The following is a 17,563-nucleotide window of genomic DNA, read 5'->3' on the forward strand; positions in this document are numbered from 1 at the left end:
GGTTCGAGCCCCACGTTGGGCGCCAGGGCTACCCCAGTCAGGGGCCCTTTCCAAAGGTGCCCCGTCCACCAGACCTAGTGCTGGGATTTTCTTGAGACAAGTGCAACTTCCTCACTCTTATGTTTCCAAAGGGGGTTCTCTGAAAATGAGCATGACGCTCATTTAGTTTTGATACGCTTTTGGCCATTAATTCCGAGTCAAAACTAGTGACTTGTCCAAGCAAAACCCATGAAAACCGTCTCTGTGGCGCAATCGGTTAGCGTGTTCGGCTGTTAACCGAAAGGATGGTGGTTCAAGCCCACCCAGGGACGAAAGCTTTCTGGAGAGCAGCTGCAGTTTTCTTTCCCCAAAATGCTGAGGCCCGCCAGTGGAGCTTACTCAACAGAGTCTTACTCTAAAACAATACGGCTTTGCAAACACACTGAAAGAAAAGATGCCTTTGGCTTCTTAAGCCGGGAGTTAAACCCGGACCGCTTGGGTGAAACCAGGAGTCCTGACTGCTGGACCATGCCTGACACCTCAGCAAGCGCAATACGGACTGCAACTGTTTCCAAGAGATTAAGAATCGGAGTAGCGACCCCACATTTTCAATGCAAGTCGGAAAGACTTTTCATTTCTCTGCACGTGTACTAGCAGTGAACAACAGAAAGAAGAACTACGATTTGAGAAGTATAATCCTCGTTAGTAGGTTGGACAGTATCTCTGCATGTCACGCCGTAAGACAGAAATGATGAGGAGGCTCCTCCCAGACCGAGCTGAGCTGTCTGGGCTTGTGTCGGTACGTGCCAAGTTCTTCCGCCAAGCCTCCTCCGAAATGATTCCCCGACGGGGAGTTAAGCCTTTTCTTTGCCGCTTTCCAATAGCTTGGATGAGCTGGGTTTAAACATTCTAAAGAACAGCTGAAGAAGTGCTTGGCGCGGCTCTTTTTGAACAAATTGCAGTGTGTTGTTCGCCCGATTGAAGGCATTCGCCACCAACACATTTCCAAAGCGAGCGGGAAGCAGTTTATTCAAGCCCCCCCCAAAAAGTTGCCTCGATCCGGATTCGCTGAGACCACAACACAGAGTACTAACCAACCACACGATCAAAGCGAGCTAACAGACGGCTGCACAGGGCTCAGACAAGATGAAGTTTGCTCTTTCGCCTCTAGAGATACAAATCAGCATCTGAGCTTAATACACCGCAAACGTAGTCGGCAGGATTCGAACCTGCGCAGGGAGACCCCAATGGATTTCTAGTCCATCGCCTTAACCACTCGGCCACGACTACACAGGGTTTATATGTCGTCTCGCATTCGTTTCGACAGGGACTTCCCCAGTGATGGCACCCTACAACCTCGCCTGACCGTTTGGAAACACTGACAGACAAGGGCTGTCCGAGGCAACAGCCCGGCTAGCTCAGTCGGTAGAGCATGAGACTCTTAATCTCAGGGTCGTGGGTTCGAGCCCCACGTTGGGCGCCAGGGCTACCCCAGTCAGGGGCCCTTTCCAAAGGTGCCCCGTCAACCAGACCTAGTGCTGGGATTTACTTGAGACAAGTGCAACTTCCTCACTCTTATGTTTCCAAAGGGGGTTCTCTGAAAATGAGCATGACGCTCATTTAGTTTTGATACGCTTTTGGCCATTAATTCCGAGTCAAAACTAGCGGGAGTTAAACCCGGACCGCTTGGGTGAAACAAGGAGTCCTGACTGCTGGACCATGCCTGACACCTCAGCAAGCGCAATACGGACTGCAACTGTTTCCAAGAGATTAAGAATCGGAGTAGCGACCCCACATTTTCAATGCAAGTCGGAAAGACTTTTCATTTCTCTGCACGTGTACTAGCAGTGAACAACAGAAAGAAGAACTACGATTTGAGAAGTATAATCCTCGTTAGTAGGTTGGACAGTATCTCTGCATGTCACGCCGTAAGACAGAAATGATGAGGAGGCTCCTCCCAGACCGAGCTGAGCTGTCTGGGCTTGTGTCGGTACGTGCCAAGTTCTTCCGCCAAGCCTCCTCCGAAATGATTCCCCGACGGGGAGTTAAGCCTTTTCTTTGCCGCTTTCCAATAGCTTGGATGAGCTGGGTTTAAACATTCTAAAGAACAGCTGAAGAAGTGCTTGGCGCGGCTCTTTTTGAACAAATTGCAGTGTGTTGTTCGCCCGATTGAAGGCATTCGCCACCAACACATTTCCAAAGCGAGCGGGAAGCAGTTTATTCAAGCCCCCCCCAAAAAGTTGCCTCGATCCGGATTCGCTGAGACCACAACACAGAGTACTAACCAACCACACGATCAAAGCGAGCTAACAGACGGCTGCACAGGGCTCAGACAAGATGAAGTTTGCTCTTTCGCCTCTAGAGATACAAATCAGCATCTGAGCTTAATACACCGCAAACGTAGTCGGCAGGATTCGAACCTGCGCAGGGAGACCCCAATGGATTTCTAGTCCATCGCCTTAACCACTCGGCCACGACTACACAGGGTTTATATGTCGTCTCGCATTCGTTTCGACAGGGACTTCCCCAGTGATGGCACCCTACAACCTCGCCTGACCGTTTGGAAACACTGACAGACAAGGGCTGTCCAAGGCAACAGCCCGGCTAGCTCAGTCGGTAGAGCATGAGACTCTTAATCTCAGGGTCGTGGGTTCGAGCCCCACGTTGGGCGCCAGGGCTACCCCAGTCAGGGGCCCTTTCCAAAGGTGCCCCGTCAACCAGACCTAGTGCTGGGATTTACTTGAGACAAGTGCAACTTCCTCACTCTTATGTTTCCAAAGGGGGTTCTCTGAAAATGAGCATGACGCTCATTTAGTTTTGATACGCTTTTGGCCATTAATTCCGAGTCAAAACTAGCGGGAGTTAAACCCGGACTGCTTGGGTGAAACAAGGAGTCCTGACTGCTGGACCATGCCTGACACCTCAGCAAGCGCAATACGGACTGCAACTGTTTCCAAGAGATTAAGAATCGGAGTAGCGACCCCACATTTTCAATGCAAGTCGGAAAGACTTTTCATTTCTCTGCACGTGTACTAGCAGTGAACAACAGAAAGAAGAACTACGATTTGAGAAGTATAATCCTCGTTAGTAGGTTGGACAGTATCTCTGCATGTCACGCCGTAAGACAGAAATGATGAGGAGGCTCCTCCCAGACCGAGCTGAGCTGTCTGGGCCTGTGTCGGTACGTGCCAAGTTCTTCCGCCAAGCCTCCTCCGAAATGATTCCCCGACGGGGAGTTAAGCCTTTTCTTTGCCGCTTTCCAATAGCTTGGATGAGCTGGGTTTAAACATTCTAAAGAACAGCTGAAGAAGTGCTTGGCGCGGCTCTTTTTGAACAAATTACAGTGCGTTGTTCGCCCGATTGAAGGCGTTCGCCACCACCACATTTCCAAAGCGAGCGGGAAGCAGTTTATTCAACCCCCCCCAAAAAGTTGCCTCGATCCAGATTCGCTGAGACCACAACACAGAGTACTAACCAACCCCATACGATCAAATCGAGCTAACAGACGGCTACACAGGGCTCAGACGAGATGAAGTTGCTCTTTCGCCTCTAGAGATACAAATCAGCATCTGAGCTTAATACACCGCAAACGTAGTCGGCAGGATTCGAACCTGCGCAGGGAGACCCCAATGGATTTCTAGTCCATCGCCTTAACCACTCGGCCACGACTACACAGGGTTTATATGTCGTCTCGCATTCGTTTCGACAGGGACTTCCCCAGCGATGGCACCCTACAACCTCGCCTGACCGTTTGGAAACACTGACAGACAAGGGCTGTCCGAGGCATCCAGCCCGGCTAGCTCAGTCGGTAGAGCATGAGACTCTTAATCTCAGGGTCGTGGGTTCGAGCCCCATGTTGGGCGCCAGGGCTACCCCAGTTAGGGGCCCACCCTAAAGGTGCCCCGTCCACCAGACATAGTGCTGGGATTTTCTATAGACAAGTGCAACTTCCTCACTCTTATGTTTCCAAAGGGGGTTCTCTGACAACGAGCATGACACTCATTTAGTTTTGCTACGCTTTTGCCCTTTAATTCCGAGTCAAAACTAGCAACTTGTCCAAGCAAAAGCACTTGAATTGAATTGCTCTTGTGTATGAAATGTGTTATAAAAAATAAACGTGTCTTGCCTATTACCTTAGAATGAGTTACTTCTATCTACATACAGCGCGGGTGGAGTGAGCAGTTGGTTACAATCCGCAACCTTGCCACTAGATTTCACTGACTGGACCTTTAAATGGATACTCCACACCCAAAAATGTAAAAATTCTGTCATGAATTACTCCCCCTCAAATTAATCCAAACATGTATACATTTCTTTCTGTTGGACATGAAGAGAGATATTTGGAAGAATGTTTGCTAACTGTTTTAAGGTGGAAAACATAACAGAGACAAACCATGCACACCCTTTGCCCACTGACAACACCCATTCAGACACGGATGTGTCATCTTTGGACATGATTTCATATTAAAATAATTTGCCAAATCAAAATTCTAATTAAATATTAGAACAGTCTACCTTTAGTGGGACTTAAAGTAATGAACAAACTAGTCATCGACAGGTTCTTATCAGTCTCTGATGTTTCAGCATCTTCTTCATAGTTGAGCACTTTCCAACATACTCAGAAACAAATTTATAGTATAAGGCAATGGAAGTCTGAGTGGCTTTGGATAAAAGCATCAGCCGAATGCATAAATGTAAATGTGTCAAAAATCTCCTGCCCCTAACCGTTACCGTGAGCTTCAGTTTATCAGGTATAAACAGTGTCGTCCATTTTGCAGAAAATGCTAAAAAATGCAAGACAATTCTGTTTTTATCCATATATATTTAGCATCATTAATTGTATTAAAAGCATTTTAAATTAACAATGTCATACTTGATCTAATATTTTGAGATATAATCAGTTCTGATATGGATCACAAGGAAAGGCAACTTTAGTACGTAAGTCTGCTATTTACACTATTTACCTATTTACCTGTACACTATTGTAATATTCTTTAAACCACAACAGTGACACAAAACAGGCTGTTGGCAATCCCCTAACAATCTGATGTCACACTGTTTACGCCTGCCCATGACCTCTCACAGACTCCGCCTTATGAGCGCGTAGTTCCATCTACCGCCAATGACACGTTGTCAGCCATTTTCAGGCAAGAGCAGATGAAGCCACTAGCCAGCGACAAAAATGTCTATGAAACAACACATGTGTGCTGTTGTTGGATGTAAAATGGAACATAAACGGAGGCCAGGAGGAGACCTTTCCAACGAGCCCAAGTTTGGTCCCCTGCGACTTCGGTGGCCAGTGTTTAACGATCGAAAGTCCCGGCCCAGCGGCCGAGAACTCAGCTTCCGGGCAAGAAGCACTTTTTTCAGGTCAACAATCCAACATAAACTGGTCCGTATCTCTGGTCCGGAAAGATTTAGAGAAACGAGCCAGGACTTGTTGGAAATGACCGCGAGTCGATGCAACCCCTAGGTCGGGAGCTAGAGCTACCTGTAGCCAGAAAGGTTGAAAAATCTATGCTCCGAGACCCGGTGGCCTGTCAGTATAATATGGATTTATTTCGTCCAAAAAATTATATTCTCAAGAGCGGATTAGTACCAGCTGTTCGCGATCAAGCTTCATCTCCGAAAGAAGTAAGTATAACACATCGTTTTGAAATCGCCTTTCTTAAATAATATGTTTAACACGTTAGCGGCTGTTGTTTACATGTTCACGGCTAAACCTGAGACTGTACATTGGTCCAAAGACATGTGTTATGTTGTAATGTTAGTAGTAAAACGCATAGTGCCCCTCGGTTCAGAAGACTTGTGACCGACATTATTTCTGTAAAGCGTATTGAAAGAAAATTATAGCAGTGTCTTTCTTGTTGAGTTCAGTGTTATGTCCTTTTCCATTTAATTCGTATTTATGAAGAAGGCATTAAGGCTATTTTTATTGCAGTTAGTGTGTGGTTTTGGTTGGACAAGGCTTTACAGACGTAATTGCGCTTTCTGCCATATAGCTTTCCTGTAACTCAGTGGTAAGAGCATTGCGTTAACAACGCAAGGTTGTGAGTTCGATCACAGGGGATTGCAAATACATGTGTAAAATGTATAAGATAAAGCAATGTGAGTCGCTTTGGATAAAAGCATCTGCCAAATGCCTAAATGCTTGTCTTGCTGCATCCAAAGCATATATGTTAGGGCTCTATGTCATATTTTGGATACGGGGAGGGGACCAGAAGCTCATTTGCATTTAAAGAGACACACACCAAAACATCATGTTTTCCATTGCAGCCACAAATGGCAGTGTTCATCGTATTGTAAAGAAAGATATGTGATGTATTTTGAGCTGACCGTTTACACAGACATTCTGGGAATACCACTGACTATTTTTACATTGCAGAAAACACCTGGATTTGCGGCCCTTTAAATGTGTTTGTGTACAAATTCTACTTTGAAAAAACTTTTGTATTAACAGTGACATCCCCTTCTGTAAATAGCTTTATTGAACAGCGTGTGGCACACTTGAGCATTCATTTATTTTTCCAAAAAATGTATATTATGCAATTGGTAGAAATAACGGAAAATGTCACTTTGTGTCAGAACAATACTTTTCCAAAGGAAATATATAGTTCTACCAGAAAGACTCAGGAAACATAGAACGATATATGATATTTATCAAACATAGATTTAAATTATAATGTTAAAGATCTTTGAGCATAGGCCGCGTCCGATGAAGGAATCATAAAAAAATGATTCTGATGTTCCTGCCTGAAGATAAGGCAGGGGTGGAGCCTACCCCAGAAGAGAAGGTAAACAAAAATCAACGCACCGGATGATTCATCTCCCTGAGGTTCCGAAAGGAGAAAGTATGTGCCTGTCATTCATGGTTGAAACATGAACATGAGGTTATATCATACTTCTATTGAATGTAGCAATCACAACATTTTTAAGGGTAAATAGTTGCATATCACTGTTTTTAACAGAACCTGCACAGGCTGAATGGGCTTGCAAAAGCACATAAAGAAAAGATAAAATAAACAACAAACATAAAAACGACAGAGCCTGCACAGGCTGAATGGCCTTGCACAAGCCAACATAATTTTCCAGAAGCCTGCATAGGCTGAATGGGCTTGCACAAGCCAACAGAATTTCCAGAAGCCTGCACAGGCTGAATGGGCTTCCACGGGCCAACAGAATTTCCAGAAGCCTGCACAGGCTTAATGGGCTTGCACAAGCCAACAGAATTTCCAGGAGCCTGCACAGGCTGAATGGGCTTGCACAAGCCAATAGAAGTTCCAGGAGCCTGCACAGGCTGAATGGGCTTGCACAAGTCAACAGAATATCCAGGAGCCTGCACAGGCTGAATGGGCTTAAGCAAGCCGACAGAATTTACCCAAAGCATACGAAGGCTAATATGAGGCTTGCCAAAGCCGTGCTATAAGTAACCTATACTTAAGCTACCACCACCAGTAAATGCAAAGTAAGTTCCTTAAGCTTGTGGAGTACACCTGCTGAGCATCCAGTATGGTTTTAGAATCCAGGCTTATATAGGATTCTAATGGCATAAATGACCATCTGCTCAGGACCTTAATAGAAGAAGTCGGAATCCCACAGGCTGCAGAAGCAGCTGCGCCAATCCTAAATGGATTTTGCGTTGTTTGACCTCAAGCGAGTCCCAACTTCAGCGACTCATAAAGCTGGTAATCAACTTGATCTTATCTACACACGCCATTGTTTCACCCATCACTCCCAGGCCACCCCGCTGCACAAGTCAGATCATTTCCTCATCACTCTTGATCTCGACTTAACTTCTCCAGACACTACACATGCTTCCCCACTGGTCACATTCCGACGCAACCTTCAATCACTCTCTCCCTCCCGCTTATCCTCTGCAGTCTCTGCCACTCTCCCACCCCCTAAACAGTTCTCTCTCCTTGAAGCTAGCACCGCCACTCACACCCTTTGCTCCACATTAACCTCCTGCTTAGATATCTTATGCCCTCTCAGATCTAGGCCATCTTGTACATCTCCTTCTGCCCCCTGGTTATCTGATGTTCTCTGTGAACATCGCGCCTCTATCAGGTCTGCTGAGAGAAAGTGGCGCAAATCAAAAGAACCTACCGACCTCTCTCTTTATCAGTCTATTCTCTCTTCTTTCTCTGCGGATGTCTCCTATGCGAAAAGCCAGTACTACCACGCTAAAATCAGTAACTCTCCTGACCCTCGTACTCCCTTTAAAACCTTTTCTGCTCGTCTTTGCCCGCCTACCCCCTCACCTCCATCGGACTTAACAGCTGACGATTTTGTGTCGTTCTTTGTAAATAAAACGACCGGCATCAGCAATCAATTCTCTGCGCCACCGCCTCTTGACCACGCCCAATTCCCAGACACATGCTTGCTCCCCTCGTTCTCTCTCGTATCTGAAGAGGATGTTTCCAAGGTCATTTCTTCGAACCACCCGACTACCTGCCCCCTAGATCCCATCCCCAGTCATCTCATCCAGGCCATTTCCCCATCGGTTGTTCCCTCTCAGACCCACATTATCAACTGATCTCTCACCACTGGTACATTTCCTACACTCTTCAAAGAGGCCCGTATTACCCCACTACTAAAAAAACCTACTCTTAATCCTGCACTGTTAGAAAACTACAGACCGGTATCCCTCCTCCCCTTCATTGACATCTCGCTCTGGATGAACGACCATCACCTGCAGCTGAACCTTTTAAAAAAAACAGAACTGCTTGCAATCCCGGCCGATACAAAGACTCATCACAGCCTCTCCATTCAACTGGGCTCATCAACCATCACATCTTCCAGAAAGGCAAGAAACCTGGGAGTGGTGATCGATGAACAGCTCAACTTCACAGATCAAATTGCTAGCACCACCATGTCCTGTAGATTCATCCTCTACAATATAAGCAAGTCCCAGTAAAGGCTCTGGTCCTGTTCAGACTGGACTACTGCAATGCGCTACTGGGTCGACTTCCAGCTTGCACAACCAAACCTCTACAGATGATCCAGAATGCTGCGGCAAGAGTTATCTTTAATGAACCAAAGAGAGCACACGTCACTCCTCTATTCATTAAGCTACATTGGCTCCCTATAGTCGCTCGCATCAAATTCAAGACTCTGCTTCTGGCCTACATGACCACCACTGGTTCGGCACCACCTTATCTTCACTCGCTACTGCAGACATATGTACCCGCCAGATCCCTACGCTCTGCAACGAACAGTGTCCTGTGGTGCCATCCCAAAAAGGTAAAAAATCTCTCTCACGCACCTTCTCCGGATCTGTTCCACGTATGTGGAATGATCTGCCTGCTGCTACAAGATCTGCAGATTCTGTAGCCATATTTAAGAAATGTCTGAAAACACAGCTCTTCCGTCAACATCTGACTGATCTGTTCTAACTCTATTTTCTTCTCTACTCTTTAAAAAAAAATCAATTTTTGATTGCACTTATGCTTTTATTGTACTTATGCTATCCCAATTGCTTCTATTGCCTACCCCACCTGTGTAAGTCGCTTTGGATAAAAGCGTCTGCTAAATGACTAAATGTGAATGTAAATGATTGCCCGGTGTAAAGTTGTGAAGACTTGCCACAACTCTCCAGAGCTGCTGCAAGATGAGTCCTGAACCACTCTTTTGTTAAGGGAAACCCATTTGATGACATAAATAGGGGGGATAATTAAAGATGACCGTGGCGAGTCTGGAGGTATCTAATCATGGAAGTTAAGGGGCAAATATTCCCAAACAAATTCCCACTGATCTCGTTTATGAGGCTTTCTGGGCTCCTCCTACTTTGAGCCCCTTTGCAAAATCCAAAGTCAAGTGAGCACAAAGTATTTACCTTTTAAATTATCATGCTCTGAAGCCTCAGGCAACAAATGCTGGATACACAGTGTTGTGTCCAGGTTGCCAACAATTCAAAAGTATGGAAGGAGAAGCACGGATCTTTTTCACGACACGTCTTAACACTGTCTTCGCATTTTGAACCTCACCTCTACATAAAAAAATCCTAAACATCCACCGGTTTTAAAGTGGACAATCAAGTAGGTGCAAAAAGCTCCTTCTGATTCTGCCGCAGGGTCACGGCGACCGATTAGCTTGCAGCAGTCACTAAAGCCAGAGTGTGCGAAAGCAGCCACAAGGCATTGTTAACAAAACAACTACGCACAAAGAACCAGTGACCACGACGTGATTTGAATATGCAATCTTCTGATCTGGAGTCAGACGCACTACAGTTGTGCCACGAGGCCGCTTGTTGGTTCACACAAACACGTTGCCACTAGAGACTGAGCAGAAGCAGTATGCAGGTTTTGGTGTCCAGCAGAGCAGATGCCTTCGGTAAAAAATGTAGCTCAACTGCGTATCAGCCTGATTGAAAGCATTTTGGGATTGTCAAATTAAGCCTCTATTATGTCACAGGCTATGTTCTTTTAGTGACTGTCGCATTCTCCTGACTTGAAAGGTCCCTAGTTGAAATCTGAGTGGAAACGGGTTGTCTATTTGTGTGCCAGTAGCAAAACTTACAGAAATAAAAAAAAGTACGCTGGTGTTGTGGGGTTTCTGTGATGCAGTGGTTTTAACGTCCACATCACACGTGAAAGGCCCCGGATCGTAACTGGGCAAAATCAGACCGAAATCTGACAAGAACCTTGTGTTGCTTTTGACCAAAATCAAGCCAAACATCTTTCCTGAAACATGAGTACAACGCTGGCGTGGTCTGTTTTAAACCAGCCGAGGAGGTAGACGACGTAGGAAGGAATTGTACATGTTTCTGTAGTGTAGTGGTTATCACGTTTGCTTTACACTCGAAAGGTCCTTGGTTCGAGACCGAGCTGAACCATTTTTCAGGTTTTCAAAGTAATGCACTTGCAAGTGTTGATAGAATGTGGGTAAGAAGACACTTCAGTGAAAATCGTAATGTAACGAGGTGAGAGACACGACACAGGCAGAAGGGTGATACGAACAACCCCAGTGGGGCATTTATTGCACAACTCAACAATAAACAATAGAAAAGGTGTCACCCGGGGTGCTCGTAAAATATAAAGTCCACCAGTCCGTGCTCGTGCAGGTAGGTCATTCTAATTCATGTCTCCCTCGCTGTCCCCTCACTCTCTCGCGTTGGGGGTCGGTGGGTGCGAATTAACCAGGACCCAGAGTGGTGTGAGCACACGGCTTTTATGCCGTTTCCAAGGCGATGCTGATCCTAGGTCGGCGCCTCGCCACAGTAATTAACAAGTTCATCAATACTAGATCCTTATTGTATAATGTGTTAATACAATTATACAAATTGTATAATGGGGGTGGGACTGGGTGGGGAAGTCTTAGCCTGTGGGGCCGAGCCCCGGGGGGCTTGACTGGGGAAGTCCTGGGGGCAACTGTCCTTGTCCCCTGCAGGACTGCTGGGCTGGACCCCGCCTGGAATGCCGGAGCGGACCATGACTGGAATGCAGACTGGATCGTCGGCTGGAATGCCGGAACAGACCCCGGCTGGAATGCCGGAACGGACCCCGGCTGGAATGCCGGAACAGACACCGGCTGGATGGCTGGAACGTTCACCGGCTGGATGGTTGGAGCGGACACCGGCTGGATTGCTGAACTGGACACGGACTGGAATGCCGGCTGGGCAGCGCTCTCTGGCGGCTGCTGGACCAGGCTTGGTGCCGGCTGCTGGACCGGGCTGGGTACCGGTTGCTGAGGGGACCCGACGGCCGAACTGGCCGATCGGACCGTCCTGCCCATACGCCGCCCCTCAAAAAATCTTTGGGAATTGGAACAACAAGAACCCCCGTTGCCTCTTCTTCTTTAGCCGACCCACCCGTCTGGTGGTCGGCTGGAGGAATGTGGTGAAGGGCGCCTCTGGCTCTGGGTTGGAGGCCTCAGAAGAGGACCCCCAGGATTCCTGTTTCCCCTTTTGCCACCGAGGTCCGTCAGCGGCGGAGGGACTACAGGAGGTGAGAAGGAGGACGGTGTGGAATTCCCCAAGGTGAGAGTACCCACCACATGGTCCTCTGGGATGGACCCAAACAGCTGGGAGAGGAGTCTTTGTAACACCCCTCTCGAAGCTGCAGCCGTTCCACTAACTGTGGGAACGGCTGATAAACCAACTCATCCCGCTGATGAAAATATGGTGGGTTGTCCATCCCAGGCATTAGGTAGCCACTCACCAGCACCTCGGGGACTGATGCCCTCCTGGCGTCAACCTCCTGAGCATAGTCCTGCAGAGGCCTATTGCACTGGGCTGAGAACGGAAGAACGATCTTACTTAACATACAGATATCAATATGTCCATTTAAATGGGAAATTGTCAAATCTCACGCAAGTAAATTATGGATTACCTCAGGGATCGGTTTTTAGGGCCCTGTTTTTTCCATATACATGGCAAAACAGAAATATTACTTATAGCACCAAAAACATTCACATTACATCACATTACAACCAATCACGCTCTCTAAGATCTCAAAACTCAGGATTTTTGGTAACACCTAGAATAACTAAATCCACCAAAGGGGGTCGAGCTTTCTCATACGTAGCACATAAAGTCTGGAAGAGCCATCCTGATACTATTGGAGGGTCAGACACACTCTCCTAATTTAAATAAGACTAAAGACACATCTTTTCAGCCAAGCTTTCACTTAATGCATAGTTAATGAACAGCAGCTACTCTAATTATTCTCTTTCTGCCTCCGCCTCGGGATGCCCATTCTGAGGAAGGAAGAAATTCAGCCAGGTCCAGATGATCGGCATATGCCCATCCCCAAATAGAGATTACGTCAGCTACAGCTGCAGACTGACTGACCATCCCAGCTACATCTAAGGCAATTCCACCACCACCCAAGAGAAATACGACCATCGGACCATCGCAGCTTAGACCACTTCATCCCCAACCAAGAGCAAAGACGGACTACTTGTCACATTAATGCTGAAATTACAATACTTGGTATTTAATGCTAAACTTACATCACAGTTTGAAGTTATAGCTGCTTTCAGTGGCCCTGATTGGAGGTTCCTGGATGGGTGTTTGTGGGGAGTGAGGGGGCTCGTTGGTTGTGGTTGAGGGATTCATTTGCTGGGGCTGTGTGGGTCCCGTTTTGCCTTGTTTTGTGGTCGATATCGGACAACAGAGGAATAAAGTTACAACATGCCATTACTGTTTTCCCTGGTTGTTCCTCTGTTTTCTGGTGTCGATTGTGGAGTGGGACCGGGTTGAACCTGCACGGTTTTCGGCGAGTGGGACTTTCTGGGCTGCGAATGGTGGGCTCTTCCTTGTGGATATTTGCTCGGGGACACTGAGTGCAGCTATGACACGTCAGAGGGGATCTGGCCCTCCCGGCTGAGCCTGGTTTCTCCCAAGGTTTTTTCTCCATTAATCAATCATTGGAGTTTGGATTCCTCGCCACAGCAGGGCAGTGTTGGCTTACTCAGCGGGAGACTGCTTTTATTTATTTATTCATTAATTAGATATTATTTATTAGAATGATCTTGCTCATTCTATAAACAGCATGCACTGTGCTGTGTTTTACCTTTTTTGTGTTGTTCCTGTTTGCCCCTGTAAAGCTGCTTTGGAACAATGCACATTGTGAAAAGCGCTATATAAATAAACTTGAATTGAATATAATCCACACCCAGAGGGTTACAAAAGTGATAGAATCGAATCTGTTTTGTACAGAATGTTTCACTCCTGCAACCCCCGGCCATTTTCACAATTGCTCATAGGATTACAGGCTACGAAGAACAAAAGGTGAATGAAAGCAGCACGTCAAACCCGTTGCTTGAAAAACCATGCACACTGCTTTCTATAAGTTAAGGTACACAAGACAAATGCATCGTGTTTTCTCTAAGTGAAAGTAACAGAACACAGGACAATCCTTGTAGTCTCTTGTCTCCTGTGAGGCTGGGAACAGTGTTCTGTGCTGCTCTGTGCAGCCAACAACAGAACAGTAATCATGCTTTGATCTGCTTTTCTTACTTTTGCCATGGTGTCGGAACTAATTCACACATGTAGCTTGCATGTAGCTTTGTTCTTGCAGAATTATGGGTGGACAACTTCAGAAAAAGGGGCGATAATTTTATAATAAGAACGGCTCCCTACGTCAGAAGGGGTGCGAAGTCTGATCGGTTCATTTTCTCACAGGCTTGCAGAGATAGGCTTATTTAAAAGCAGGGGGGGGGGGTGATCCTGTCTAGAATCATTATTTGTCATGCTGTTTGGAAGTCTCTTCACATTGTGATAGCAACAAAGAAGTATAAAGGTCAAATCATATTTTTATAATAATATATCATATGTGAAAGGCGTAGGACCAAAAAACATTTGCCAATCAAAACGTTCTGGGGGAATCCTGTGACTGGTACTGTGTACATTTTCAGCCAAACAACTATACATTGAGGAAATCTAATGAAATATATGATTTAAACTATATGCTGTTTTTTGCATCCATAATGTTTTTTTGCTTCCATAATATTATTTATGATAAAATAAACAGGCAATTTACTAGGCACTCTTTGACATCAACAGTCATGATGACTGTTGTCATGACTGTTGTCATGACTGAACAGTCATGAACCTCAACAATGGTGACAATCATCAAACTTAAAAAGAAAAGATAAACAGATCAACTCAAATACATGCTGGGAGTCATGAATGAGTTTTCTTCTATGATGTTACCCAGCATGCATTGGAGCTTGAAGCTTTCTTTTGTTGGTTGTCACCATTGTTTTTTCCATCTACACAACTTCCTTGGGACCCATCAAGCACATGTCTTCTCGTATCACTGTGTGAAGATTTCACATCACCTTCAGTAATGTGTGGATTAGGTTTCTATCATTTTGTTTACATGTTTGTGGGGTTAATTTACTGGAAATGTTTTCTGTTCTTTTTCTAGTCTAAGGTGCACATTAGATTGGAAGAAAGACACAAGTCGTTTTCATTTCTTTACTTTATTTAGAAGTTGTGTTAATTCTCATACCTTCAACTCTGGGTTCATGGCTGCAGCATGGTCCTGGGGGGCGGGGTCTAAGAGGGTGTGCGGCTTTCCTGGTTCCCTTTTTATTTGATGCTCAGTAATTATGGGTAATGTAGGCTTGGTTCATTTATTAAGTTTGCAGGGGGGGGGTTGTGTTATGTGTTGTGTAAATGTTTTATTCTTGTTGTTACTTTGGGTATTATTTTTACTTATTGTAAGGTAAAATACTTTACTTTCATGTAAAATCATTTATTTAACTTGTTTGTTAATTATGGTTTAGTTTTACTGTATGTATATGAATTTCAATTGTCACCCATTCAGTGAACTTGGTTTGACCCTCTGGGTAGAAAAGGCTGCCTATCTGTATTTTTGAGAGGGCTGGCTGGGCCTCTCCGTGAGGAGGGTCAGCTATGTGTATGGCAATACAAAATAAAGAAGTTTTGTAGAAATGCAAGCATTGTCTCCTGCTTTTCTGGTCACGTCCCACAATATGGTGGCAGCGGTGGGATTTTCCAGTAAGGGGACGGTGCAGAAACTTCAGTTATCATGGGCCCAAAACGAGCACGTGCTGAGATGCTGGCCCAGGTTGATCCAGTTCAAGATGGAGAAGAACTGCAAGGGGCCAATGCTGGTGCTGTGGGGCAAGTGTCTCTGGAGAGGGCTTCCACAGATATTGCTGAGTTAAAGGACATGTTCCAAAAATTACTGGTGGATCAACAAGAAAGACTAGCTCATCAAGAACAAGAGACGGAGCGACAAGAAACCAGATGGAAGTTACTGCAACATCAGTTTCGGTTGTTTCAATTAGAATTAAATCAGCGTACCTCACCGGAAAATCGACAGCCTGGAGAAGGGATGGTCGGTGTCTGTCTTCGGGAGTCTCGGATGGAGCTGGTCTGGATGTATCTATTGCAGCTTCTGATGTGGTGCGGTCTTCAAGTGCAGCTAGTTTCTTGAAGGAGCCAAGATATCGAAATTCTGTGAGTCAGACGATATAGAGCCTTATTTGACTACATTTGAAAGAATTGCTGGAATCTGCAAATGGCCTAAGGAAGAATGGGCTATACGCCTGGTCCCGCTTCTCACTGGTAAAGCCCGTGCGGCCTATGTGGCTATGGAGATAGCACAAGTGAACGACTACAAGCAGGTGAAAGAAGCGATATTGAGGAAATATTCCATTATTTGTGAGACTTATCGACAAAGATTCCGCTCCCTAGAGGTGCAAGTGGAAGAAACTCCTAAGGAACTGTATGTCCGCTTAAAAGATCTGTTCTACAAATGGGTGGAACCTGACCAAAAGACAGTACCACAGGTTGCTGAGACTGTTATCATGGAACAATTTGTGAGAATGTTGTGTCCTGAACTGCAAACTTGGATTAGAGAACATGATCCATCTTCTGCTGAGGAAGCGTCTCGATTGGCAGATATCTTTGTAGCAGCGAGGCGGAGAACAGAGCTTTGGAGTGTCTCCCAGTGGAAGGCTAAGGATCAGTTTCCTCTTCGTAAGACAACCTCCATGCAGGAAGGGGGTAAGAGAAGGGGCGATGGACATCTAAAACCAACTGAGAATACTTATGTAACTACAGATGGACAATAAAGTGTTATAGTTGTGGCCAGTTAGGCCATAAGAAACCCATGTGTCCAAATCTGAGTAAAAAGTTTGCTCATGTTGGTTATGTTCCTCTTGGGCTAAGCCTGAGCTTAGTGTGACTCCGGTGCCAGGTGTTGTTACAATTCCTGTGGAAGTTAATGGGCACAGGTAGTTGCTTTAGTGGATACAGGCTCTACACAAACCCTAATAGAAACATATCTTGTATCTGAAAGGTTTCATGAATAATGAGTCTCCTGTTTATGGTCAATGTATCCATGGTGAAGAACAAGCTTATCCAACTGCTGAGGTACACTTAGGAGTAAAGGGGCAGTCATATTTAATGAGAGTGGGGTTAGCCTCAAATCTGCCCTATTCTGTGATTCTTGGTCATGATTGTCCGGTTTTGCTAGATTATTGCCTCCTTGTAATACCTGTAATGGGGTGTTAACACGTGCAAAATCTAAGATGGGTTTGGAAGGGAATGAAGACAATCCGTTGACTGGCCTTCCTTTCTATGATTGTGAGTTGCCAACCGGCCCAGTAAAAACGTGTAAAGTCTAAAGCATTGAAAAGATTAGACGGGTTTAAAGAATGGTAGTACCAATTACTGACAAGGAAGAAACTGATAATTTGAGCACTAAGTGGCAACTACCAGCTGATGTGTCTGAATTGCAACAATCCGACTCTGAAATTTTTCAGATATATTCTCGAGTGGCACTACAAGTAGAGTATGGGAGGAAGACCGTGTCGGTTAGGAGGCCTTTCTTTTTGTCTGCAGAATATATTTTGTATCGTCAGACTAAGAAAGGGACAGCAGCTGGTTCTTCCCCTCTCGTGTACGCCAGACTGTGGTTAACGATGGGACATGCTATACCTTGGGCAGGTCATCTTGGTCCATCGTAAAATGTATCACAGAATCTGCAAACATTTTTTTTGGCCAGGCATGACTAAAGATATAGCGGAATTCTGTAGGACATGTCCAGAGTGCCAGTATACCACTTCTCGGGGGCCCCCCAAAGCGCCTTTAATGCCATTGCCA

General features: G+C 45.7%; 1 protein-coding gene and 8 non-coding genes across 38 annotated transcripts in view; 5 read left to right on the forward strand and 4 right to left on the reverse strand.

The window, feature by feature from the left end:
- The window catches only part of trnak-cuu (transfer RNA lysine (anticodon CUU)), a 73-nt gene extending 51 nt beyond the window's left edge, over positions 1 to 22 (forward strand). Inside the window, exon 1 of the tRNA in view lies at positions 1 to 22. This exon is cut by the window's left edge and continues 51 nt beyond it. This is a non-coding gene — a tRNA (tRNA-Lys).
- Positions 1 to 17,563, reverse strand: part of LOC130414614 (mucin-2-like) — a 112,603-nt gene that overhangs the window by 58,559 nt on the left and 36,481 nt on the right. The gene's annotated exons all lie outside the window — the stretch shown is intronic.
- On the forward strand, positions 238 to 311 carry trnan-guu (transfer RNA asparagine (anticodon GUU)). Its single transcript has one exon. It is a non-coding gene; the product is annotated as a tRNA-Asn (tRNA).
- On the reverse strand, positions 1,188 to 1,269 carry trnas-aga (transfer RNA serine (anticodon AGA)). The gene has a single exon. It is a non-coding gene; the product is annotated as a tRNA-Ser (tRNA).
- Positions 1,387 to 1,459, forward strand: trnak-cuu (transfer RNA lysine (anticodon CUU)). The gene has a single exon. It is a non-coding gene; the product is annotated as a tRNA-Lys (tRNA).
- On the reverse strand, positions 2,379 to 2,460 carry trnas-aga (transfer RNA serine (anticodon AGA)). Its single transcript has one exon. It is a non-coding gene; the product is annotated as a tRNA-Ser (tRNA).
- Positions 2,578 to 2,650, forward strand: trnak-cuu (transfer RNA lysine (anticodon CUU)). Its single transcript has one exon. It is a non-coding gene; the product is annotated as a tRNA-Lys (tRNA).
- Positions 3,570 to 3,651, reverse strand: trnas-aga (transfer RNA serine (anticodon AGA)). Its single transcript has one exon. It is a non-coding gene; the product is annotated as a tRNA-Ser (tRNA).
- On the forward strand, positions 3,770 to 3,842 carry trnak-cuu (transfer RNA lysine (anticodon CUU)). Its single transcript has one exon. It is a non-coding gene; the product is annotated as a tRNA-Lys (tRNA).

This window comes from Triplophysa dalaica, chromosome 24 (genome assembly GCF_015846415.1).
Source record: "Triplophysa dalaica isolate WHDGS20190420 chromosome 24, ASM1584641v1, whole genome shotgun sequence".
NCBI classification, from domain to species: Eukaryota; Metazoa; Chordata; class Actinopteri; order Cypriniformes; family Nemacheilidae; genus Triplophysa; species Triplophysa dalaica.